Consider the following 25,062-nt stretch of genomic DNA (forward strand, 5'->3'; position numbering starts at 1 on the left):
TATTCACAGTTAGGCAGGTTGTTGCATTAGGCGCTCCTTTATTATTTCTGTTTTGTTTTGATATATATATATATATATATATACACTAGCTGATATACCCGGCGTTGCCCGTGATTGCAGGGGCGTGAAAGGCATGGGCGGTGGGGGGGCGTGAAAGGCAGGGGGGGTGGGGGGGCGTGAAAGGCAGGGGGGGTGGGGCGTGAAAGGCAGGAAGGGAGCGGGGGGGCGTGAAAGGCAGGGGGGGTGGGGCGTGAAAGGCAGGGGGGTGGGGGTGGGGCGTGAAAGGCAGGGGGGTGGGGGTGGGGCGTGAAAGGCAGGGGGGGTGGGGGTGGGGCGTGAAAGGCAGGGGGGGTGGGGGTGGGGCGTGAAAGACCAAAAAAAATATATATATATATATCCCCATGATAAGCAACACTTTTACCCAACGGGCCCTAGTTGCAGAGTTATCGGGATTTATGTATAGAGGCAGCATATGCAGCAGCGCGGTACAAGTAGCAGCGAAGGCCCTTCTCAGTTATCTGTTAGTGCCACGCACGGCACCATCACAAGCGTTATTTGCGACATGTAAAAAAAAAGCGGCAATGTAATAAAGTAACGAGCGCCTCAATTATTATTATTATCAGTGTTTATTTGCAAAGCGGCACTAAATTCGGCAGCGGGGGGTACAGGGATTTGATGATGACAAACAGTTGCATACAAATAAGGCCTTCAGCCGGCCGAGCACTCTCTCAGGGGTTCCTTACAGTGCGTCTGATCTCAGGCGCGCTATTAGAGAGGGTCGGGGTTCCTTACAATGCATCTGATCTCAGACGCGCTATTAGAGAGGGTCGGGGTTCCTTACAATGTATCTGATCTCAGACGCGCTATTAGAGAGGGTCGGGGTTCCTTACAATGCATCTGATCTCAGGCGCGCTATTAGAGAGGGTTGGGGTTCCTTACAATGCATCTGATCTCAGACGCGCTATTAGAGAGGGTCGGGGTTCCTTACAGTGCGTCTGATCTCAGGCGCGCTATTAGAGAGGGTTGGGGTTCCTTACAATGCATCTGATCTCAGACGCGCTATTAGAGAGGGTTGGGGTTCCTTACAATGCATCTGATCTCAGACGCGCTATTAGAGAGGATTGGGGTTCCTTACAATGTATCTGATCTCAGACGCGCTATTAGAGAGGGTTGGGGTTCCTTACAATGCATCTGATCTCAGACGCGCTATTAGAGAGGGTCGGGGTTCCTTACAGTGCGTCTGATCTCAGGCGCGCTATTAGAGAGGGTTGGGGTTCCTTACATGCATCTGATCTCAGACGCGCTATTAGAGAGGGTCGGGGTTCCTTATAATGCATCTGACCTCAGACGCGCTATTACAGAGGGTCGGGGTTCCTTATAATGCATCTGACCTCAGACGCGCTATTACAGAGGGTCGGGGTTCCTTACAATGCATCTGATCTCAGACGCGCTATTAGAGAGGGTTGGGGTTCCTTACAATGCATCTGATCTCAGACGCGCTATTAGAGAGGGTTGGGGTTCCTTACAATGCATCTGATCTCAGACGCGCTATTAGAGAGGGTCGGGGTTCCTTACAATGCATCTGATCTCAGACGCGCTATTAGAGAGGGTCGGGGTTCCTTACAATGCATCTGATCTCAGACGCACTATTAGAGAGGGTCGGGGTTCCTTACAATGCATCTGATCTCAGACGCGCTATTAGAGAGGGTTGGGGTTCCTTACAATGCATCTCATCTCAGACGCGCTATTAGAGAGGGTCGGGATTCCTTACAATGCATCTGATCTCAGACGCGCTATTAGAGAGGGTTGGGGTTCCTTACAATGCATCTGATCACAGACGCGCTATTAGAGAGGGTCGGGGTTCCTTACAATGCATCTGATTTCAGACGCGCTATTAGAGAGGGTTGGGGTTCCTTACAATGCATCTGATCTCAGACGCGCTATTAGAGAGGGTCGGGGTTCCTTACAATGCATCTGATCTCAGGCGCGCTATTAGAGAGGGTCGGGGTTCCTTACAATGCATCTGATCTCAGACGCGCTATTAGAGAGGGTCGGGGTTCCTTACACTGCATCTGATCTCAGACGCGCTATTAGAGAGGGTCGGGGTTCCTTACAATGCATCTGATCTCAGGCGCGCTATTAGAGAGGGTCGGGGTTCCTTACAATGCACCTGATCTCAGACGCGCTATTAGAGAGGGTCGGGGTTCCTTACAATGCATCTGATCTCAGACGCGCTATTAGAGAGGGTTGGGGTTCCTTACAGTGCGTCTGATCTCAGACGCGCTATTAGAGAGGGTCGGGGTTCCTTACAGTGCGTCTGATCTCAGACGCGCTATTAGAGAGGGTCGGGGTTCCTTACAATGCATCTGATCTCAGACGCGCTATTAGAGAGGGTCGGGGTTCCTTACAATGTATCTGATCTCAGACGCGCTATTAGAGAGGGTCGGGGTTCCTTACAATGCATCTGATCTCAGGCGCGCTATTAGAGAGGGTTGGGGTTCCTTACAATGCATCTGATCTCAGACGCGCTATTAGAGAGGGTCGGGGTTCCTTACAGTGCGTCTGATCTCAGGCGCGCTATTAGAGAGGGTTGGGGTTCCTTACAATGCATCTGATCTCAGACGCGCTATTAGAGAGGGTTGGGGTTCCTTACAATGCATCTGATCTCAGACGCGCTATTAGAGAGGATTGGGGTTCCTTACAATGTATCTGATCTCAGACGCGCTATTAGAGAGGGTTGGGGTTCCTTACAATGCATCTGATCTCAGACGCGCTATTAGAGAGGGTCGGGGTTCCTTACAGTGCGTCTGATCTCAGGCGCGCTATTAGAGAGGGTTGGGGTTCCTTACATGCATCTGATCTCAGACGCGCTATTAGAGAGGGTCGGGGTTCCTTATAATGCATCTGACCTCAGACGCGCTATTACAGAGGGTCGGGGTTCCTTATAATGCATCTGACCTCAGACGCGCTATTACAGAGGGTCGGGGTTCCTTACAATGCATCTGATCTCAGACGCGCTATTAGAGAGGGTTGGGGTTCCTTACAATGCATCTGATCTCAGACGCGCTATTAGAGAGGGTTGGGGTTCCTTACAATGCATCTGATCTCAGACGCGCTATTAGAGAGGGTCGGGGTTCCTTACAATGCATCTGATCTCAGACGCGCTATTAGAGAGGGTCGGGGTTCCTTACAATGCATCTGATCTCAGACGCACTATTAGAGAGGGTCGGGGTTCCTTACAATGCATCTGATCTCAGACGCGCTATTAGAGAGGGTTGGGGTTCCTTACAATGCATCTCATCTCAGACGCGCTATTAGAGAGGGTCGGGATTCCTTACAATGCATCTGATCTCAGACGCGCTATTAGAGAGGGTTGGGGTTCCTTACAATGCATCTGATCACAGACGCGCTATTAGAGAGGGTCGGGGTTCCTTACAATGCATCTGATTTCAGACGCGCTATTAGAGAGGGTTGGGGTTCCTTACAATGCATCTGATCTCAGACGCGCTATTAGAGAGGGTCGGGGTTCCTTACAATGCATCTGATCTCAGGCGCGCTATTAGAGAGGGTCGGGGTTCCTTACAATGCATCTGATCTCAGACGCGCTATTAGAGAGGGTCGGGGTTCCTTACACTGCATCTGATCTCAGACGCGCTATTAGAGAGGGTCGGGGTTCCTTACAATGCATCTGATCTCAGGCGCGCTATTAGAGAGGGTCGGGGTTCCTTACAATGCACCTGATCTCAGACGCGCTATTAGAGAGGGTCGGGGTTCCTTACAATGCATCTGATCTCAGACGCGCTATTAGAGAGGGTTGGGGTTCCTTACAATGCATCTGATCTCAGACGCGCTATTAGAGAGGGTTGGGGTTCCTTACAATGCATCTGATCTCAGACGCGCTATTAGAGAGGGTCGGGGTTCCTTACAATGCATCTGATCTCGGACGCGCTATTAGAGAGGGTCGGGGTTCCCTACAATGCATCTGATCTCGGACGCGCTATTAGAGAGGGTTGGGGTTCCTTACAATGCATCTGATCTCAGACGCGCTATTAGAGAGGGTTGGGGTTCCTTACAATGCATCTGATCTCAGACGCGCTATTAGAGAGGGTTGGGGTTCCTTACAATGCATCTGATATTTCTCCCCTAACCCAATAATTTCCCCCCCTATTTCCATGCATAAGGTGCAGTGCCCCCTTAATATGCCCGATTGGGAAAGTCCGCTGCAATGCCCTATAAAGCAGATTAACAACCTTATCTTGCATTTCTTCGCTGTCTTTGATTGTATTTCCACTTATAACAGGATGACGACGCCTGACGCAGACCGTGTCTGCAATTGCTGCCGCTCATTCTCCCTTTCTCCACTCCCCGCAGGCAGCACCCATCCGTCCTCCCACCCCCGACATCAAAAGAGCCTTATCCTACCTGTCTCCGAAAAGGGTCCCTGAACTTTAGCAACGTTACTGAACGAGGGAGCAAGGATTCAAATCCATAATAACTTCCCCTTTCATGGACATAAGATACATGGTTTCACCGCCGCGCCTTCCTCAGGATCGCAATACTGAAATACGGATATAGTTTTCAGCGTCTGTCGTATAAAACAATAAATTGGTGCTTAGGGGACAAACATAGCCGTGAAAACAGCCAGTAATGAGATAATAACAACCACTGCACACGCCTGCTTTATTGACGCAGGAAGTGGCGTCTTTTAGCGTCTTCCTCGTGTTCAGAGCAGATTACTAAAACTTTTTGCCCCACTGCCAACTCCGCCTTCTATAGGCTCCTCTCACCCCGTCTTCATACCTGCTGAATAAGCTCCGCCTTCTATAGGCTCCTCCCATCCCGTCTTCATACCTGCTGAATAAGCTCCGCCTTCTATAGGCTCCTCACACCCCGTCTTCATACCTGCTGAATAAGCTCCGCCTTCTATAGGCTCCTCTCATCCCGTCTTCATACCTGCTGAATAAGCTACGCCTTCTATAGGCTCCTCTCACCCCGTCTTCATACCTGCTGAATAAGCTCCGCCTTCTATAGGCTCCTCTCACCCCGTCTTCATACCTGCTGAATAAGCTCCGCCTTCTATAGGCTCCTCTCATGCCGTCTTCATACCTGCTTAATAAGCTCCGCCTTCTATAGGCTCCTCTCACCCCGTCTTCCTACCCGGTGATCAGCTCCGCCGTCTATAGGCTCCTCTCACCCCGTCTTCATACTTAGTGATCAGCTCCGCCCCTTCTATAGGCTCCTCTCTCCCGTCTTCATACCCGGTAATCAGCTCCGCCTTCTATAGGCTCCTCTCACCCCGTCTTCATACTTGGTGATCAGCTCCGCCCCTTCTATAGGCTCCTCTCTCCCTGTCTTCATACCCGGTAATCAGCTGCGCCTTCTATAGGCTCCTCTCTCCCATCTTCATACCCTGTGATCAGCTCTGCTTCTATAGGCTCCTCTCACCCCGTCTTCATACCCCGGTGATCAGCTCCGCCCCTTCCATAGGCTCCTCTCACCACATTCAGCAGGTACCTTACGTTAGCCTGGTCTGAACCCAGGAAACGGTGACCGCCAAACCCAGCCCAGCAGCGCAGGGGTTAAAAAAAAACAAACACCCATGTATATTTTTATCCAGCCCGCCCTGCCTCCCGGGGGGGCTCGATGTCCTGCCCCCCCCCCCCCCCCGCCGCCGGTCTATTTGCAAGGCCCGCCCGAGTATTTATAGGCCCTGATGTGATTTATGAAGCATTTATTTCTCGGTAAGCCTGCCTAATAACCTGTAAATAATGCATGAGCTACTACTTAACAAATGAGATTAGGCCCCGAATGATAAGGCGGGCACCGCCGTCACAAATAGCTCCCACGCCTCGGAAATAGACAAGGGGTCGGGTTAAATTTGGTCACTCACAGGGCAATGAGGGGGGGGGGGGTGACACGGAGGTCTCTTAACCCCTCCGGTGCCACGATGTCATGGAACAGATCCCCTGCCTGCTATTATTACACGCGTAGTATAGCCAGCCTCACACTGATGAGACCCGCAAGGTGGAAGCAGCTGTCTACGAGTAGGTTTGCCGACTCTGCACCTCTATGAAGCCCCCGACTGCGCCGAGAAGGCGGCGCGTGCGGTGTAGCGCGACGGCGCGTGCGGTGTAGCGCGCCGCGCCAAACAAAAGTGCAGCGGCTGACACGGGCCGGTCGCGGTGCGCGCGAGCGGAAGATTTTGGGGTTTTTCCCCCCCGTCGGGGCGGGCGGGGCCGCGTCGCGCGGGCGGATCAGCCGTGGAGGGCGAGTCAGCCAGGTGACGCGTCCGCCGCGTCGTCTCCAGAGAGTGCACCCATCGCTCGGGCAACAGGTGCCCCCCGCTCTTAGCCTAATACGGCAGGCAGACGCGCCCCGGCAAGTGCCCAAATCGCGAGGGAACGTTATCTCTGGAATGGATCGGGGTGGGGGGGGGGGGGGGGGGGGAGAGCGGGGGAAGGGGTACGGGCGCATGTCACCCGGTTATCACGGTCCCTCCGGAGATCTGGCCCGGTGACACCATGAGGTTGTCTTGGGACAGAGGCGGCTTAGCTCTTGGTCGCTACAACACAAACCGAGCGTCCGCTGCTAGCAATCAAGCATGACACAGACCCCCCCCCCCCTTCCCCTCCTCCCACCCACCCACCCCCAGACCCCCTCCCCCGGGCAGATCAAGTTGATAAGCAACAAATATGTGCCCTTCACACCCGACTTATTATGCCATTCAACCTCTGTAACGGGAGGAGGGGGAAATTGCCCGACCGGCAACCCAACTCCTTCAGTGCCCCGTGAAGGTTAGGCAGCAAGGAGGGAATGTATAGCCCACAGTGTACTCAGCGCTTCCACCAAGAGAATACAGAACCGGGGAATTATAATAGTACAATAAAACGCAGCAAGGTGGGACAACAGGAAGGGAAACCCCTGCCCCGCAGAGCTTACAATCTAAGCGAGATGTTGGGGGAGTTGCAGACGCAGCAGGTGAGGGAATAAGTGCAGTAGATGGCAGGGCTTGGACACCACGGTTGGTAGGAGTGACTGTGGGTGTGGGACAGTAGATGGCAGGGCTTGGACACCATGGTTGGTAGGAGTGACTGTGGGTGTGGGACAGTAGATGGCAGGGCTTGGACACCATGGTTGGTAGGAGTGACTGTGGGTGTGGGACAGTAGATGGCAGGGCTTGGACACCATGGTTGGTAGGAGTGACTGTGGGTGTGGGACAGTAGATGGCAGGGCTTGGACACCATGGTTGGTAGGAGAGACTGTGGATGTGGGACAGTAGATGGCAGGGCGTGGACACCATGGTTGGTAGGAGTGACTGTGGGTGTGGGACAGTAGATGGCAGTGCTTGGACACCATGGTTGGTAGGAGTGACTGTGGGTGTGGGACAGTAGATGGCAGGGCTTGGACACCATGGTTGGTAGGAGTGCCTGTGGGTGTGGGACAGTAGATGGCAGGGCTTGGACACCATGGTTGGTAGGAGTGCCTGTGGGTGTGGGACAGTAGATGGCAGTGCTTGGACACCATGGTTGGTAGGAGAGACTGTGGGTGTGGGAGAGTAGATGGCAGGGCTTGGACACCATGGTTGGTAGGAGAGACTGTGGGTGTGGGACAGTGGCCAGGAGGCCCGGCTGTTGGGAGGCTTCATGTAAGAGGTGCGTTTTCAGGTTTGTTGATACAGCTCACCCCCCCTTATAACGCTGTGCTTGGGGCCCAAAGAATCACACCGCGCTATAAGCGGATCGCGTTAGAAATAATGTACCATTGTGTGCGTTGTAAAATAAAGTATTTAAGACGCCAATAACCGTGTTTGTAAAGTATTCATAATTACGATAAATTGGGAGCCACGTGTGCATCGCGTTATAAGCGGATCCGCGTTGTAGCGGATCGCGTTATAACGGGGTTGAGCTGTACTAAATTAGGTGTGTTAACACCATTAGCAGGGGAAGAGGTGGCAGGGAGGCGAGGGTGAGAGCAGGCGCGTATATATCTGGGTGCAGGATTAGGAGAGAGAACCCCAGCATCAAGGAGGAGGTGCAGAGAAAGGGGTGAGAGGAGGATTTGTGGGGGTGCTTTATATTGAGGGGCGTAGAAGTGGTTTGGAAAGAAGGTGTGTAATTGTATGGATAGACAAGAGGGGAGTGGGGAAGTTGGAGAGAAGAGAAAAATAAGGTAACAGGGGAAGGAGCGGCTCAGTGAGTAAAGACACTGACTGGCACTGAGTGTGAAGCAGGAGAAGGAGCGGCTCAGTGAGTAAAGACACTGACTGGCACTGAGTGTGAAGCAGGAGAAGGAGCGGCTCAGTGAGTAAAGACACTGACTGGCACCGAGTGTGAAGCAGGAGAAGGAGCGGCTCAGTGAGTAAAGACACTGACTGGTACTGAGTGTGAAGCAGGAGGAGTGGCACAGTGAGTAAAGACACTGGCACTGAGTGTGAAGCAGGAGAAGGAGCGGCTCAGTGAGTAAAGACACTGACTGGCACCGAGTGTGAAGCAGGAGAGGAGCGGCTCAGTGAGTAAAGACACTGGCACTGAGTGTGAAGCAGGAGAAGGAGCGGCTCAGTGAGTAAAGACACTGACTGCCACCGAGTGTGAAGAAGGAGAAGGAGCGGCTCAGTGAGTAAAGACACTGACTGGCACTGAGTTTGAAGCAGCAGAAGGAGCGGCTCAGTGAGTAAAGACACTGACTGGCACTGAGTGTGAAGCAGCAGAAGGAGCGGCTCAGTGAGTAAAGACACTGACTGGCACTGAGTTTGAAGCAGCAGAAGGAGCGGCTCAGTGAGTAAAGACACTGACTGGCACTGAGTGTGAAGCAGGAGAAGGAGCGGCTCAGTGAGTAAAGACACTGACTGGCACTGAGTGTGAAGCAGGAGAAGGAGCGGCTCAGTGAGTAAAGACACTGACTGGCACCGAGTGTGAAGCAGGAGAAGGAGCGGCTCAGTGAGTAAAGACACTGACTGGTACTGAGTGTGAAGCAGGAGGAGTGGCACAGTGAGTAAAGACACTGGCACTGAGTGTGAAGCAGGAGAAGGAGCGGCTCAGTGAGTAAAGACACTGACTGGCACCGAGTGTGAAGCAGGAGAGGAGCGGCTCAGTGAGTAAAGACACTGACTGGCACCGAGTGTGAAGCAGGAGAGGAGCGGCTCAGTGAGTAAAGACACTGGCACTGAGTGTGAAGCAGGAGAAGGAGCGGCTCAGTGAGTAAAGACACTGACTGCCACCGAGTGTGAAGAAGGAGAAGGAGCGGCTCAGTGAGTAAAGACACTGACTGGCACTGAGTTTGAAGCAGCAGAAGGAGCGGCTCAGTGAGTAAAGACACTGACTGGCACCGAGTGTGAAGCAGGAGAAGGAGTGGCTCAGTGAGTAAAGACACTGACTGGCACCGAGTGTGAAGCAGGAGAAGGAGCGGCTCAGTGAGTAAATACACTGACTGGTACTGAGTGTGAAGCAGGAGAAGGAGCGGCTCAGTGAGTAAAGACACTGACTGGCACCGAGTGTGAAGCAGGAGAAGGAGCGGCTCAGTGAGTAAAGACACTGATTGGCACTGAGTGTGAAGCAGGAGAGGAGCGGCTCAGTGAGTAAAGACACTGACTGGCACCGAGTGTGAAGCAGGAGAAGGAGCGGCTCAGTGAGTAAAGACACTGACTGGCACTGAGTTTGAAGCAGCAGAAGGAGCGGCTCAGTGAGTAAAGACACTGACTGGCACTGAGTGTGAAGCAGCAGAAGGAGCGGCTCAGTGAGTAAAGACACTGACTGGCACTGAGTGTGAAGCAGGAGAAGGAGCGGCTCAGTGAGTAAAGACACTGACTGGCACTGAGTGTGAAGCAGGAGAGGGAGTGGCTCAGTGAGTAAAGACACTGACTGGCACTGAGTGTGAAGCAGCAGAAGGAGCGGCTCAGTGAGTACCCTGACTCCGCTCTTTAATTACACAGAGCTTTGGAAGGGATCGCAAACAAAACACCAATACTCGGTCTCAGTATGTAGCACGTTGTAATTATTTGCAGGGCGAGTCCCCCCTCCCCTCACTCGGACATTAAGTGCTACTTGAACATGAGAGTCTCAGTTACACAGCTACCGAGTTGCAGCGCTGGGGCCACCTGGTATCATTAAAAAAAAACACACACACACAGGTCCAACGGACAACGTGACAACTAGCGTTTCTCAGCCAGGAGGCGCAGGCCCGCGCCAAGTCCCCAGCCCTGCAGCTGCCTGTCCGTGTGACACCCCTTGTATAACTTTATCACCACTAATTGCCGTGTGCCAATCAGGCGCGGGAACCACTCGTGCCCCCTGCCTTCCCCCGTCCCCCTCCCCCGGGCCCCCTGCAGACAGCAACCGGGATTCAGGTTTTACGCGCGTGCGGCCGGCGTGCAAACGAGCAGCGACGCTCACTCCCTACAGCCCAGGCGATTTGTGAACTCGGCTGCAGAGAGATCGGTAGTCGCGTTACGGGGGAGGCGTGGCGGACGCGTCACGAAGCTGGTTCGCCGCCTCATGTGGCTGAACCGGCTCGCGCGCGCGCGCTGACGTCACGCGGCAGCCGCCTGAAAATAAAAAAAGTTTGTTTTGTATTTTCAAAACTCTACTGCGTCAACGCGCGGCTGGAAGCGCGCAGGCGCGGACGGGGGTAGCTCCCATAAGAAAATACAGCAGAGAGGTTGCCAGGAGTCCGCAGCGACGCCGGCACCATAATGCCAGCGTTAGGCATGCCCGGGTTCTGTAGCCTACATTTCAACACCTGGCCTGACCCAATATATACAGTAGTCAAGGAGGGGCGTGGGGGGGTGGTGGGACACGCCAGTCTTCAAGGGTCACCAACAGGCCAGGGATTATGGAAATAGCGGTGCCCAGGACGTACCTGTGAAAACGCCATGTACGTTAGTGGGAGCTGTATAGATAAAGATATACTGCAGCTCAACCCCGTTATAGCGCGATCCGTTACAGCGCGGATCCGCTTGTATCGCGTTGTACGCGTGGGCTCCCAGTTTATCGTACGTATGAATACTTTACAAACACGGTTGTTGGCGTCTTAAATACTTTGTTGTACGACGCACACAATGGTACCATTATTTCTAACGCGATCCGCTTATAGCGCCATGTGATTCTTTGGATCCCCAAGCGCAGCGTTATAAAGGGGGTTGAGCTGCATATATAATACAATGTACGGTAAAACATGGGATAAATATATATATATATACACATTACAGCGAGTAAGTACTCCCTCCTGTCATTAATCAGAAGGGAAACCGTCCCTGCTTAAAAAAAACACCTTATAATCCCAATATGAACAGGAAAGCAGAGCTCCTTAGCAACAAGGTGTTATACAGGGGAGTTCTGCTGGTTGACAGTGCAATATACAGAACGTATAAACCAAACACTTCCCCCGCTAAGAGCAGATGGGGGTTTAATGGCTCTCGCCTCCGGCAGCGGCCTCTCCTTAGCGTTACGACGCTGTAAATATTTCAGCGCCAGGCTTAACCCCAAAAAGCTTTTAATCGGCCCACAACCTGGATGTGTTCAGTCAATGAAAAAAAAAAAATGCTCGTTACGGACACTTGCCCGGGGGGGGGGGGGGGGGGGGGGAGGCCGTGTGCGCGAGGGGGGGAGAAGTGGCCGGGCCGCGCTCTCTACGCTAAAAAGACACGCTGAATAAATCACGACCGCGTCCACTGCCGCTCCCTCGGGTGGGATTAGAGCAAGGCCGGGCCGGGATTATACCCACTCCGGAGTCTCTATAAAAAGTGAGACACGCCGCCCCCCCCCCCTCCCCCCCCCGGAAAGCTCAGAACCCAAATCCACCACACCACGTGTGTGCGGTGTCCCAGAAGTTATAGCGCGATCCGCTACAGCGCGGATCCGCTTATAGCGCGGTGCACGCGTGGGCTCCCGATTTATCGTACGAATGAATACTTTACAAACACGGTTATTGGCGTCTTAAATACTTTGTTGTACAATGTGTACAGCTGTACATTATTTCTAACGCGATCCGCTTATAACGCGATGCGATTCTTTGGACCCCAAGCGCAGCCGTTATAAGGGGGCTGAGCTGTACTATTTTTATGATTTCTTACTCGATGCGAATATTTTGCCCTGGATCACCAATCCCCGTTTTTGTATTCACTTTAATATGTGGGATAATCGATTGGGATAGTCTCCTTCGGCGCACTTTATTTGCGTTTGTAGGCACCTCAGGATTTTCTAACCCTTTGGCAGTAAGGAAGAAAAAATACAGAATTAAGATGCATTGAAAGTATCCTTTCATCATTTGAAAAAATATATATGTACCGTACCACCTATGGAAGCGCACGCAAGTCTAATGGTACTTTAATACATTCGTATTTACGAGGGAATTCAATAAACTAACGGCCACAAGAGAGGGTGAAACCGCAGGACCTGGGAGATCACTGGGGAGGCTTCATCCAGCAGTGGGGAGACACGGGCTGGGGAGGATGGGATGAGGGAGTGTGTGGGAGCGACGGGGAGAAGAGAGGCTGTAACCGCAGGACCTGGGAGATCACCGGGGAGGCTTCATCCAGCAGTGGGGAGACACGGGCTGGAGAGGATGGGATGAGGGAATGTGTGGGAGCGACGTGGAGTAGAGAGGCTGTAACCGCAGGACCTGGGAGATCACTGGGGAGACTTCATCCAGCAGTGGGGAGACACGGGCTGGAGAGGACGGGATGAGGGAATGTGTGGGAGCGACGTGGAGAAGAGAGGCTGTAACCGCAGGACCTGGGAGATCACTGGGGAGGCTTCATCCAGCAGTGGGGAGACACGGGCTGGAGAGGAAGGGATGAGGGAGTGTGTGGGAGCGACGTGGAGAAGAGAGGCTGTAACCGCAGGACCTGGGAGATCACTGGGGAGGCTTCATCTCGCAGTGGGGAGACACGGGCTGAAGCTGAGAATGACTAATATATATTATATATACACACACATCGTTGGAGAAAGATGGGGCGGGAAACCACGTGGGCCTTCTGAAGTGTTCATTACGAACCGAGCCCGAATGTTATCAACACGGTAGAAAAACACCCAGCGCCCGGTGACGGCGAACGCACGGGCAGCCCCCTGCAACAAGGTGTCCACTGTACCTTCTCCCCTCTGATCTCTCTAGTCAAAGGCTTTCCTTTCACCAGGTCAGGGCCGGAGCCAAGGCGGTGCATAAGAGAGCCTGTCTCACGCCAGCAGAGAGCCATAAAGACGTATTTATAGAACACACTTCACTCCGGTGACTGCAAATCCTGCTCCTTTATACGTTCTGCCATTACAACGAGACCCTTTCTTTCTTCCTCGCCAGCCCCTTCAACCTCCATTCACTGTTTATTTTCCTTCAATTAGGAGCTGCTTCCTCCCCCCCCCCCCGGGGTGAGGGGGGCGGGGGGAGGAGGAAAGGCTGTCCTGTTCTAGGGGCAAAAAAAGTCCGGCTTCTGAAACTCGTCCCGTTCTGCTTCCTCTCCCCCCGGGGCGAGGGGGGGAAGCCTGTCCTGTTCTCGGAGCCACAAAGTCCGGCTTCTGAAACTCGTCCCGATGCTTGTGGAAGCCTTTGGTAGGACAGACAGGAGGACAGGCTTACGCCCGTCAGGGACTTTAAAATGGCAGCCTACAAATGTATTTTTAAAAAAAATGTGTACACTATATAGGCTATGCAGTGTGAAGAGTTAAATGAACTTAGATTGCAAGCTCTTCAGGGCAGGGACTCCTTTTCCTGTTTACGGTGAAGCGCTTGTTCATATTAGCTCACATATATAGCCGGCGCCATATAAATAAAGATATACATACACGAGTTTAAAAAAAAAAAAAAATCGTATTTATTTTGCAGGGACCAGAAGGGACGGCTGATGGCCGATTCCTCGTCTCTATGCAGCAGATGCCCGCCATTGTAGTGCAGGCGCCCGCGACATCGCGCTCCGCGAAACACAAGGTGTGCGTTCCTCAATGAGGCCCCGCCCTTAGCGGGCAGAGCGACCGGCGAATTTTGAAAATACCATTCGAATTGCTTTCGCGCGATAGGCCGCGGGTCACGCCAGCGGTTTGGCCAATGAGGGCGAAGCAGCCGCGTGACGCGTCCGCCACCCGATCGTGAGACAGCATAATACCGGTGGTGGGTGGCCTACGGAAATGGGGTCGCCGGGGACGTGGTCGCAGGCTTCAAATATTGTGGCTAAAGTATTGAACTAAATAACCCAAATTTATGAAGGAAGAGCAGATACACAGTAATGTACTATATATCATTTGTCATGTTGGATGTGGCATTGTTGTTCATCTTTTGTTACAGTATTAAACCGGTTTCAATCCGTTACGGACAGCCAGCCAGCCCGCCGGAAGACATGGAAGTCCATCATCAATAAAAGAGTCATTAGTGAACGCATGAAAGAGACGCCTGATTTTTCACACCGAACTTTAAAGCAACGTCTGAGCTGCCGTTATATAAAAATGTTCCCCCCTTTAATATGCGCGTCAATACAGCTCACACAATGATCAGTAATTAGCTAAGTTGCCGATCGATCCGTTCTCCTGGGATCGATCAGCGAAGATTCGGCTCAGGGGGGGGTTCACTAAATGGCTGTCAGTGCAGCAGAAGAGGACCAAAGATGCAAAGTTCTGTGGGGAAGGTCATGTGACCAGGCAGCCACTAGATACAATTGGTGCACTGCTAGAGAGAGGGCGGGGCTCAAACAGGGGCGGTGTGCCGGAGCCTGTTTCAGAAGAGGAAGGGGGTGAGACTAGGTAAATGGTTGCTATAGAAACAAAAAATGCTTGTTCCATGATAATACATTAAAAATGTCGTTCAGAGTTGCTTAAAAATAAAAAAAAAATGCTACACGTATTATCTCATAGTACAGAACAGATTTATTTTAAAAAAAACACACATGGAGGATATTGCCTGGTCTGCCGCTTTAAACTGGGATTTTAAATGAGTAAACCGAGCAGGCCTGACCTATAACAGATCCAGCAGGTGGAAACGGGCCGCGCGATGTTACCGCTGTTACAAAAACGACTTCTCGCCGGAAAATCCCTGCAAGCCCAAGAACTGCAGGGGGGGGGGGGGGCGGGTGGGGGGGACATGCTCAATTTCACTGTAATTAAAGCGCCAGGAAACTGATACCCGCCAGTACGATGTTCCACTGACACACGCCAATGTCAGAAGTGGTATAACTTTCAAATACATAAAGGAGGGGAGGGGGGTTTGTTCCCGACAGGGTGAAGGGAGGGAAGCATGTTCCAGAGAAAAGAGAGGAGAGAGAGAGATAGGCCGCGTTCCATGGTGAGCGCGCGGCAGTGCGCGTGGAGTCACGCGCGCCTGTGTGCTGCAGCGATTTGTGGCTTGGAGGGGGGGAGGGGGGTAGACGCAATCGGGGAGGCGTGGCGGCACGTGGCAGAAACAAAAAATGACATTTGGAACAAGAGGTTCCCACCCTCGGACGTTGGCGGGCAGGGAGGCGAGGGGGGGAGGGAGGATATGCGAGGAAGAACTTTCACGGGAAAAGGGTGGTGGATCCGTGGAACTGCCGCCCAGCAGAGGTGGCAGGGGCTTGGTACAGTACAGGGATTTCAAGCATGATTGGAATAGGCGCAAGGCCGCAGGCCGTGGGCAAATGGGCAGAGTGGGCAGGCCAAGCGGTTCTCATCTTGCCGTCACCGTCTCTGTGCCTATGTTTTTGGTGCTGGCGGTGTTGAACCATTTCATTTTGGGTATATGTTGCCAGCAAAAAGAGTCGACGCGTTAAGGTGCCCCGCAGGACACGGAAGTCTTGTGTTCACATTTCCCGTCCAATAGCAAAGGGTTAAGGTCCCAACTCCCAGTCACCGGAGACGGAGACTGCCCGCCCCTCGTGCGAGACGGGACGTTCGGCGAGTGAGGTCGGCTGGCAGCGAGTGGGACTGGGCGGCAGATAGAGAAGACGCCCAGTGAGTGCGAGTGAAGACACCCAGTGAGTGCGAGTGAAGACGCCCAGTGAGTGCGAGTGAAGACGCCCAGTGAGTGCAAATGAAGATGCCCAGTGAGTGCGAGTGAGGCCGCCCAGTGAGTTCGAGTGAAGACGCCCAGTGAGTGTGAGTGAGGCTGCCCAGTGAGTGCGAGTGAGGCCGCCCAGTGAGATCGAGTGAAGACGCCCAGTGAGTGTGAGTGAGGCCACCCAGTGAGTGCGAGTGAGGCCGCCCAGTGAGTGCGAATGAGGCCGCCCAGTCAGTGCGAGTGAGGCTGCACAGTGAGTGTGAGTGAGGCCGCCCAGTGAGTGCGAGTGAGGCCGCCCAGTGAGTGCGAGTGAGGCCGCCCAGTGAGTGCGAGTGAGGCCGCCCAGTGAGTTCGAGTGAAGACGCCCAGTGAGTGCAAGTTAGGCCTCCCAGTGAGTGGGAGTGAAGACGCCCAGTGAGTTCGAGTGAAGATGCCCAGTGAGTGTGAGTGAGGCCACCCAGTGAGTGTGAGTGAGGCCACCCAGTGAGTGCGAGTGAGGCCGCCCAGTGAGTGCGAGTGAGGCCGCCCAGTGAGTGCGAGTGAGGCCGCCCAGTGAGGCCGCCCAGTGAGTGCGAGTGAGGCCGCACAGTGAGTGCGAGTGAGGCCGCCCAGTGAGTGCGAGTGAGGCCGCCCAGTGAGTGCGAGTGAGGCCACCCAGTGAGTGCGAATGAGGCCACCCAGTGAGTGCGAGCGAGGCCACCCAGTGAGTGCGAGCGAGGCCGCCCAGTGAGTGCGAGCGAGGCCACCCAGTGAGTGCGAGCGAGGCCGCCCAGTGAGTGTGAGTGAGGCCTCCCAGTGAGTGCGAGTGAAGACACCCAGTGAGTGCGAGTGAAGAAGCCCAGTGAGTGCGAGTGAGGCCGCCCCAGTGAGTGCGAGTGAGGCCGCCCAGTGAGTGCGAGTGAGGCCGCCCAGTGAGTGCGAGTGAGGCCGCCCAGTGAGTGCGAGTGAGGCCGCCCAGTGAGTGCGAGTGAGGCCGCCTTGCAGGGAGTGAAACATGCTTACCCACCCAGCAAGACGTACCATAAACAAGTCAAATTTCGACCCCGGCCGTGAGAGTTACCGCCATTGGGTTACGTTCCGCCGGGCGCGGGGTTTTATCCTGTCACCGAAGCCGCGAAGGATCGGACGGAAGTCTCCAAACCCAAACTGGCGTTCCCAGCGAGGACAACAAGACGCAGGCGTACGTAGGGTTTTCGCAACTCCAATCCTCGAGAACCGCCAGCACGTCCCGATTCAAGGGTATCCCTGCTTCAGCACAGGTGGCTCAATCTGCCATCGATCATTCAATCATTGGAGCCACCTGTGCTGAAGCAGGGATATCCATAAAACTCTGACCTATTGCGGAGGGGGGGAGGGGGTTGGAGCACTGGGAGTTATGAACCACTTTTCTAACCAATTGCATTCTGGGTGAAAAGACAGGAAGAACAGCAGCCGCCCCGGTGACAACGATCGTATTGATTTATAGATGGAAACCGAGCTGGGAGCAGTGTGATCCAAACAAACGTTTCTGCGCGCCGAGGGTCCCCCCCCCCCCCCCCCACGCCGCTCTGCACATCGCGCTCTTCAACGCTTTCCCTCTGACAAGCGACAGGAAGGGGGGGGGGGGGGAGATTTGCAGTTCAGACCCGACCGCAGCACTTGAGCTTCTCCGATAGCTGCAGATTGCTTTCTTTAATTGCTCGTATGAATAAGTAACGAGCGCGGCGTGTGCGAGCGCGGCCGGAAACACGGAGAGCGCGTTGCGGCGCGGGAGGTTTTGTTAGCAGCTTGCTGGCACGACCTTCTCCCCCCTAATAGGATTGGGCAGGTTAGACGGTCGCACCCCCCCCCTTTTCCCCGGCGCGTTTAACCACTTGGCTGCCGGAGAGGCCGACGATGCACTGCGACGTGGGCATTCCCTCCCCCAAAAGGTTTAAGGATATAGGTCCCACTGGTAATGTTACAGGGCTGCCCGGGGTCAGTGAAAGGGTTATAAAGGAGGGGGGGGTCCCCCAACCTTTATAACACTGTGCTCCCCCTGCTAGACAATATGTGAGCCCCTAATGAATCAATCTGATTGGCGACTCCTCAGACTATTTGCTAACTAAATAGTGTGACTGATCCCAGGCAGTATATAGTGTCCTGAGCGCGTGGGGGGGAACACACGCTTAATAATCCCCCAAACTGTGTGCCCGCTTCCAGGCAGTATATAGTGTCCTGAGCGCGTGGGGGGGAACACACGCTTAATAATCCCCCAAACTGTGTGCCCGATCCCAGGCAGTATATAGTGTCCTGAGCGCGTGGGGGGGAACACACGCTTAATAATCCCCCAAACTGTGTGCCCGCTTCCAGGCAGTATATAGTGTCCTGATCGCGTGGGGGGGAACACACGCTTAATAATCCCCCAAACTGTGTGCCCGATCCCAGGCAGTATATAGTGTCCTGAGCGTGTGGGGGGGAACACACGCTTAATAATCCCCCAAACTGTGACCGATCCCAGGCAGTATATACTGTCCTGAGCGCGTGGGGGGGAACACACGCTTAATAATCCCCCAAACTGTGTGAGTGATCCCAGGCAGTGTATAGTGTCCTGAGCGCGTGGGGGGGAACACACGCTTAATAATCCCCCAAACTGTGTGAGTGATCCCAGGCAGTATATAGTGTCCTGAGCGCGTGGGGGGGAACACACGCTTAATAATCCCCCAAACTGTGTGAGTGATCCCAGGCAGTATATAGTGTCCTAAACGCGTGGGGGGAACACACGCTTAATAATCCCCCAAACTGTGTGGCCGATCCCAGGCAGTATATAGTGTCCTGAGCGCGTGGGGGGAACACACGCTTAATAATCCCCCAAACTGTGTGCCCGATCCCAGGCAGTATATAGTGTCCTAAGCGCGTGGGGGGACACACGCTTAATAATCCCCCAAACTGTGTGCCCGATCCCAGGCAGTATATAGTGTCCTGAGCGCGTGGGGGGAACACACGCTTAATAATCCCCCAAACTGTGTGACCGATCCCAGGCAGTATATACTGTCCTGAGCGCGTGGGGGGGAACACATGCTTAATAATCCCCCAAACTGTGTGCCCGATCCCAGGCAGTATATAGTGTCCTGAGCGCGTGGGGGGAACACACGCTTAATAATCCCCCAAACTGTGTGCCCGATCCCAGGCAGTATATAGTGTCCTAAGCGCGTGGGGGGACACACGCTTAATAATCCCCCAAACTGTGTGCCCGATCCCAGGCAGTATATAGTGTCCTGAGCGCGTGGGGGGAACACACGCTTAATAATCCCCCAAACTGTGTGACCGATCCCAGGCAGTATATACTGTCCTGAGCGCGTGGGGGGGAACACACGCTTAATAATCCCCCAAACTGTGTGCCCGATCCCAGGCAGTATATAGTGTCCTGAGCGCGTGGGGGGAACACACGCTTAATAATCCCCCAAACTGTGTGCCCGATCCCAGGCAGTATATAGTGTCCTGAGCATATATATAATGTCTGGAGATGTTAACAGGTTCATAGTTCAACACAAAATGTGAAACTTATGTCACACAACATTTAAATAAAATGCCGGGGGGGGGGGGGGCGCTAGTGGCTTCTGTATGTCTCTTACCTGCTCTCCGGCAACGCGCCGTCAAATGACGCCACCGATGCCGGAGGAAAGGTAAGGGGGGCAAAGGGGGGGAGGGGCACAAACGGATTTTTTTTTTAAAGTTGCCGAACCCCCCCGGGTTTAACTGTTTGAACGGCAAATTCACAAAGACGATGTTAACCGTGTGTAAGTAAAACCCAAACGTGAAAATGTATACGGGTGTAAGATTTATAATAATAATAAAAAATAAGGGGGTCGTTTCACACGTCCCCGCCCCCCCCCCCCGCGCCCCCCGCCCCCAAAAAATTCTCTTGTGCAGAATAAGCAAAATAAAAATTTTAAAAAAACAACAACAAAAAAGTACATCATTCCAAAAATAAAAACTAGCCCCGGGGGGCTTTATATACAGTATTAATTCTCAATGGGGGCTTTATATACAGTATTAATTCACAGGGGGGGGTACTGGCCAATATTTCGGCGTGTAGGACTCGCACACAGCAGCCTCAGCAGAAACATGCCGGACTGTTTGCCTTGGATTAGCAGGGCCCCCCCCCCCCCCCCGAGGGGAGCGCAGGGGGGTGAGGGGGGGGGGGGGTTAAAGGGCAAGTTGCGGAATTAAGTATTTAAAAACGGGAGGACTTTCGTAAACGGATTGCTGCTTTGTAGGAAGAAGGTGCGATTTACATTGGGAGTGGGGGGGCAAGACCGTCCCCCTTGCCTTTTTAAAGATCAGCCATCAAAGAAGCTTTGGGGAGGGCGGGGGGGGGGGGTGGAGGTGTGTGTGTTGGGGAACCCACAAAGGGTGCCCTGTGCCCTGCTGTTTTTAAGGCTCTGACGATCGGTAACCAGCGTTGAGTCCGTCCCCCCCACCCCCCCCCCCCGTGCATAAAAGATGCTCTGTGCTGGGACGCGAGTGAGGACGCAGGAGCAGGTTGTAATAACAGCTTCACACAAGGCCTCTGTCCTGTGTTTGCTGGTCGGCTTGTTTGCCCTGTGTTGGAGACACCCTGGCAACGCCCTGTGGCACAAGCCGAGGTCTTCTAACCGGCATAAAGAGAGGCACTCAGACCGCCCTCTGGCACCGGGTCACAGAGGTAGATCCACTGGACTCGTTCCTGAAAGCTGAAGCTTCCTTGGACGTGATCTTTCAACTGGACTGCAGTTCATTCCCTTGTTCTGCCCCCCATGCTCGTCTTCTGCGCTCTGCCCATAACGGTGTCCACTCTACCCCTTTCATCTCTACTACTGCTCTCTCTCTCTCTCGCTCGCTTTAAACCTGTTCCACCCCCCTCACTGCCCCTTACCTGTGGGACTCGGCATGCACCAAGCACCTTCTCTCCCCACCTTCAAAGTCCAACCTGAAAACGCACCTCTTACACGAAGCCTCCCAACAGCCGGGACTCCTGGCTACTGTCCCACACCCACAGTCTCTCCTACCAACCATGGTGTCCAAGCCCTGCCATCTACTGTCCCACACCCACAGTCTCTCCTACCAACCATGGTGTCCAAGCCCTGCCATCTACTGTCCCACACCCACAGTCACTCCTACCAACCATGGTGTCCAAGCCCTGCCATCTACTGTCCCACACCCACAGTCTCTCCTACCAACCATGGTGTCCAAGCCCTGCCATCTACTGTCCCACACCCACAGTCACTCCTACCAACCATGGTGTCCAAGCCCTGCCATCTACTGTCCCACACTCACAGTCTCTCCTACCAACCATGGTGTCCAAGCCCTGCCATCTACTGTCCCACACCCACAGTCACTCCTACCAACTATGGTGTCCAAGCCCTGCCATCTACTGTCCCACACCCACAGTCACTCCTACCAACCATGGTGTCCAAGCCCTGCCATCTACTGTCCCACACCCACGGTCTCTCCTACCAACCATGGGGTCCAAGCACTGCCATCTACTGTCCCACACCCACAGTCTCTCCTACCAACCATAGTGTCCAAGCACTGCCATCTACTGTCCCACACCCACAGTCACGCCTACCAACCGTGGTGTGAAAGCCCTGACATCTACTGTCCCACACCCACAGTCTCTACTACCAACCATGGTGTCCAAGCCCTGCCATCTACTGTCCCACACCCACAGTCACTCCTACCAACCATGGTGTCCAAGCACTGCCATCTACTGTCCTACGCCCACAGTCAATCCTACCAACCGTGGTGTCCAAGCCCTGCCATCTACTGTCCCACACCCACAGACACTCCTACCAACCATGGTGTCCAAGCCCTGCCATCTACTGTCCCACACCCACAGTCACTCCTACCAACCATGGTGTCCAAGCCCTGCCATCTACTGTCCCACACCCACAGTCACTCCTACCAACCATGGGGTCCAAGCACTGCCATCTACTGGCCCACACCCACAGTCACGCCTACCAACCGTGGTGTCCAAGCACTGCCATCTACTGTCCCACACCCAGAGTCTCTCCTACCAACCGTGGTGTCCAAGCCCTGCCATCTACTGTCCCACACCCGCAGTCTCTCCTTCCAACCATGGTGTCCAAGCCCTGCCATCTACTGTCCAACACCCACAGTCACTCCTACCAACCATGGTGTCCAAGCCCTGCCATCTACTGTCCCACACCCACAGTCACTCCTACCAACCATGGTGTCCAAGCCCTGCCATCTACTGCACTTATTCCCTCACCTGCTGTGTCTGCAACTCTCTCCAACATACCACTTAGATTGTAAGCTCTGCGGGGCAGGGGTTTCCTTTCCTGTTGTACTTGTTGCATCATCTCTCTGTACTGTGTTGTCTCTCTTGTAAAAGTGCAGCGTACTCTGTGGGCGCCATATAAACAAAGCTATACATACATACAACAGTAAGGCATCTTCTGTGGCAGGACCGCCTCGCCCTTCGCCCACAAGCCTTTAGATTCAGTGGATAACACGTGCTGGGAACCTTTGGGAAATAAAAATGGCCGCTCGCCAGCACGACCCGCAGCATTCTGGGGGGGTGGGGGGGGGGGGCGGGGAGAGATTGCAGCTGTAACTGCTCAGGTGCACCAACTTCTCCCAGGGAGTGCTAATCTTTAGAAATGAATGAACGGCGCCATGAGTTTAACCCTTTCGTCTCTACCCCCCTCACGTTGTAATCACCACGGCGGGATAAGGTGGGGAGGCGGGGGGGGGTTTATTTTTTCTTCCAGCGCTGCAATGCAAATCAGAGACTGCGCCCTTTTTACAAACACCCGTCCGGAGTGTCAGACCCTCCGCTCTGGTGACTGACTGGGGGGGGGGGGGGGGGCAATGTGACAAGGGCGTACGTGTGCAGGGGATGCTGGGAAGTCGGACTAAGGAGCTTTCTGGAGATACACAGACCCGGGGGGGGGGGGGCGGGGGCGGGGGAGAGCGCTATATACAGTATTTGTAAGGGAGCTCTCGTCCGCCTCTTCACACGCGAATGAATTGGATGCAATCAGCGCCTCGCAGCAGGAGGCCGTCAGGGCCTGATTTCCTGAGAAACGCCGAGAGGAACGTGCATCCCATTAGAGTCTCCCCCCCCCCCCCCCCCCACGCTGTGAGCGCAGTCACACGTCTCAGCCAGGCCCTGCCCTGCCCCATTATCTCTTCGCACGCGCTGCTTCCGCAGCAGCCAGGGATTCTGGGTAATGCCATGCAAATGAGCGCACCTTGGCTACGTCACCCCGGTGTCCGCGACAGCGTGTGGCGCCGGACACACAAAGTACAGCCCCTCTATGGGGGGGCAGGTCCCCGGTCGGCGTGCGTGTGCGCGCGCGCACACAAGGTGCGACCGACTTGGCAAGATTTTTTAGTCTTTCGGCGCGGCGGCTTTCGACCGTTGGCCGCGTCACGGCGGAGGTTCGGCCGGTGAGGGCGACCCTGACGCGTGACGTCGTGCGCCCGCACGCCACGCCACCCCCGTCGCAAGTGAACGAACGCCACCAGGCAAACCCGTCACGCACACTGCGGTCGTGGCCTTATCCGTTGTAACGTGGGATCCCCCCTACACGCTTCTGCCTGCCGCAGTACACCGCCTGGGGGTTACAGAAGTGCAGAGCCCGGTAACCCTACTCGCAGACAGTACGCGGCGCTGTGCAACACGAGGTAAATAACGTACGTTTACAAACAATAGGAATACGCGGCGCCGGGGGAAATGACAACACAAGGCTGAAGGAGACGCTGCGCCGAAGAGCTCACACTCTAAGTGCTATGATAGGGGGCACACACACACACATTATTAGAAGTGCAGTCAGGGGAGGTCACGGGCGTCCGGCGAGGAGGCGTAAAAAAAAAAAAACGGTTTAACGAGATGCTTTTTAAGGAGGTGAATTTTCACGTGGGGTTTAAAAATGGAAGTAGAAGGAATGCTGAGAGGAAGAGCGCTCCCCATCGGTAGGGAGAGGTTAGCGGGAGAGGTACGAGGCGGGAGAGGGCGGCGGAGGTAACAAGTGCAAAGGTGAGACAGCCTGGGGGAGAGCGGCGACCAGAGGTGGAAGGAGGGAGCAGTCCTGCAGTTGAGATTTTAATTGTATTGTGCGATGGAGCTGGCGCTTCTTTACTTTGTGTTATAATATTACTAGCTGATATACCCGGCGTTGCCCGGGCGTTGTGGAAGGGCTGGGGGGGGGAAGGGGAGTGGAAGGGTGGGGGGGGGGAAGGGGAGTGGAAGGGTGGGGGGGGGGAAGGGGAGTGGAAGGGTGGGGGGGGGGAGGGAGGGGGGGGGGAAGAGGAGTGGAGGGGCTGGGGGGGGGAAGGGGAGTGGAAGGGTGGGGGGGGGAAGGGGAGTGGAAGGGTGGGGGGGGGGAAGGGGAGTGGAAGGGTGGGGGGGGGAAGGGAGGGGGGGGAAGAGGAGTGGAGGGGGCTGGGGGGGGGAAGGGGAGTGGAAGGGTGGGGGGGGGGGGAAGGGGAGTGGAAGGGTGGGGGGGGGGAAGGGGAGTGGAAGGGTGGGGGGGGGGGGAAGGGGAGTGGAAGGGTGGGGGGGGGAAGGGTGGGGGGGGGAAGGGGAGTGGAAGGGTGGGGGGGGGAAGGGTGGGGGGGGGAAGGGGAGTGGAAGGGGAGTGGAAGGGTGGGGGGGGGAAGGGGAGTGGAAGGGTGGGGGGGGGAAGGGGAGTGGAAGGTTGGGGGGGGGAAGGAGAGTGGAAGAGCGGGGGGGGGGAAGGGGCGTGGAAGAGCGGGGGGGAGAAGGGGCGTGGAAGGGCGGGGGGGAAGGGGCGTGGAAGGGCGGGGGGAAGGGGTGTGGAAGGGCGGGGGGAAGGGGCATGGGGGGCAACGGGCAGGGAAGAGGGGGGCAAAGGGCAGGGAAGGGGGGCAAAGGAAGGGCAGGGGGGGCAAAGGGAAGGGCAGGGGGGCAAAGGGAAGGGCAGGGGGGCAAAGGGCAGGGAGGGGCGGGGGGGCAAAGGGCAGGGAGGGGTGGGGGGGCAAAGGGCAGGGAGGGGTGGGGGGCAAAGGGCAGGGAGGGGCAGGAGGGCAAAGGGCAGGGAGGGGCGGGAGGGCAGGGGGGGCAAAGGGCAGGGGGGGCAAAGGGCAGGGGGGGCAATGGGAAGGTGGGGCAAAGGGCAGGGGGGC

At 55.0% G+C, this 25,062-nt stretch overlaps 1 protein-coding gene across 1 annotated transcript in view; it reads right to left on the minus strand.

The window, feature by feature from the left end:
• C23H17orf113 (chromosome 23 C17orf113 homolog) overlaps positions 1-25,062 on the minus strand; it is a 107,019-nt gene that overhangs the window by 75,241 nt on the left and 6,716 nt on the right. The gene's annotated exons all lie outside the window — the stretch shown is intronic.

The sequence above is a fragment of the Ascaphus truei genome, chromosome 23, assembly GCF_040206685.1.
Source record: "Ascaphus truei isolate aAscTru1 chromosome 23, aAscTru1.hap1, whole genome shotgun sequence".
NCBI lineage: Eukaryota > Metazoa > Chordata > Amphibia > Anura > Ascaphidae > Ascaphus > Ascaphus truei.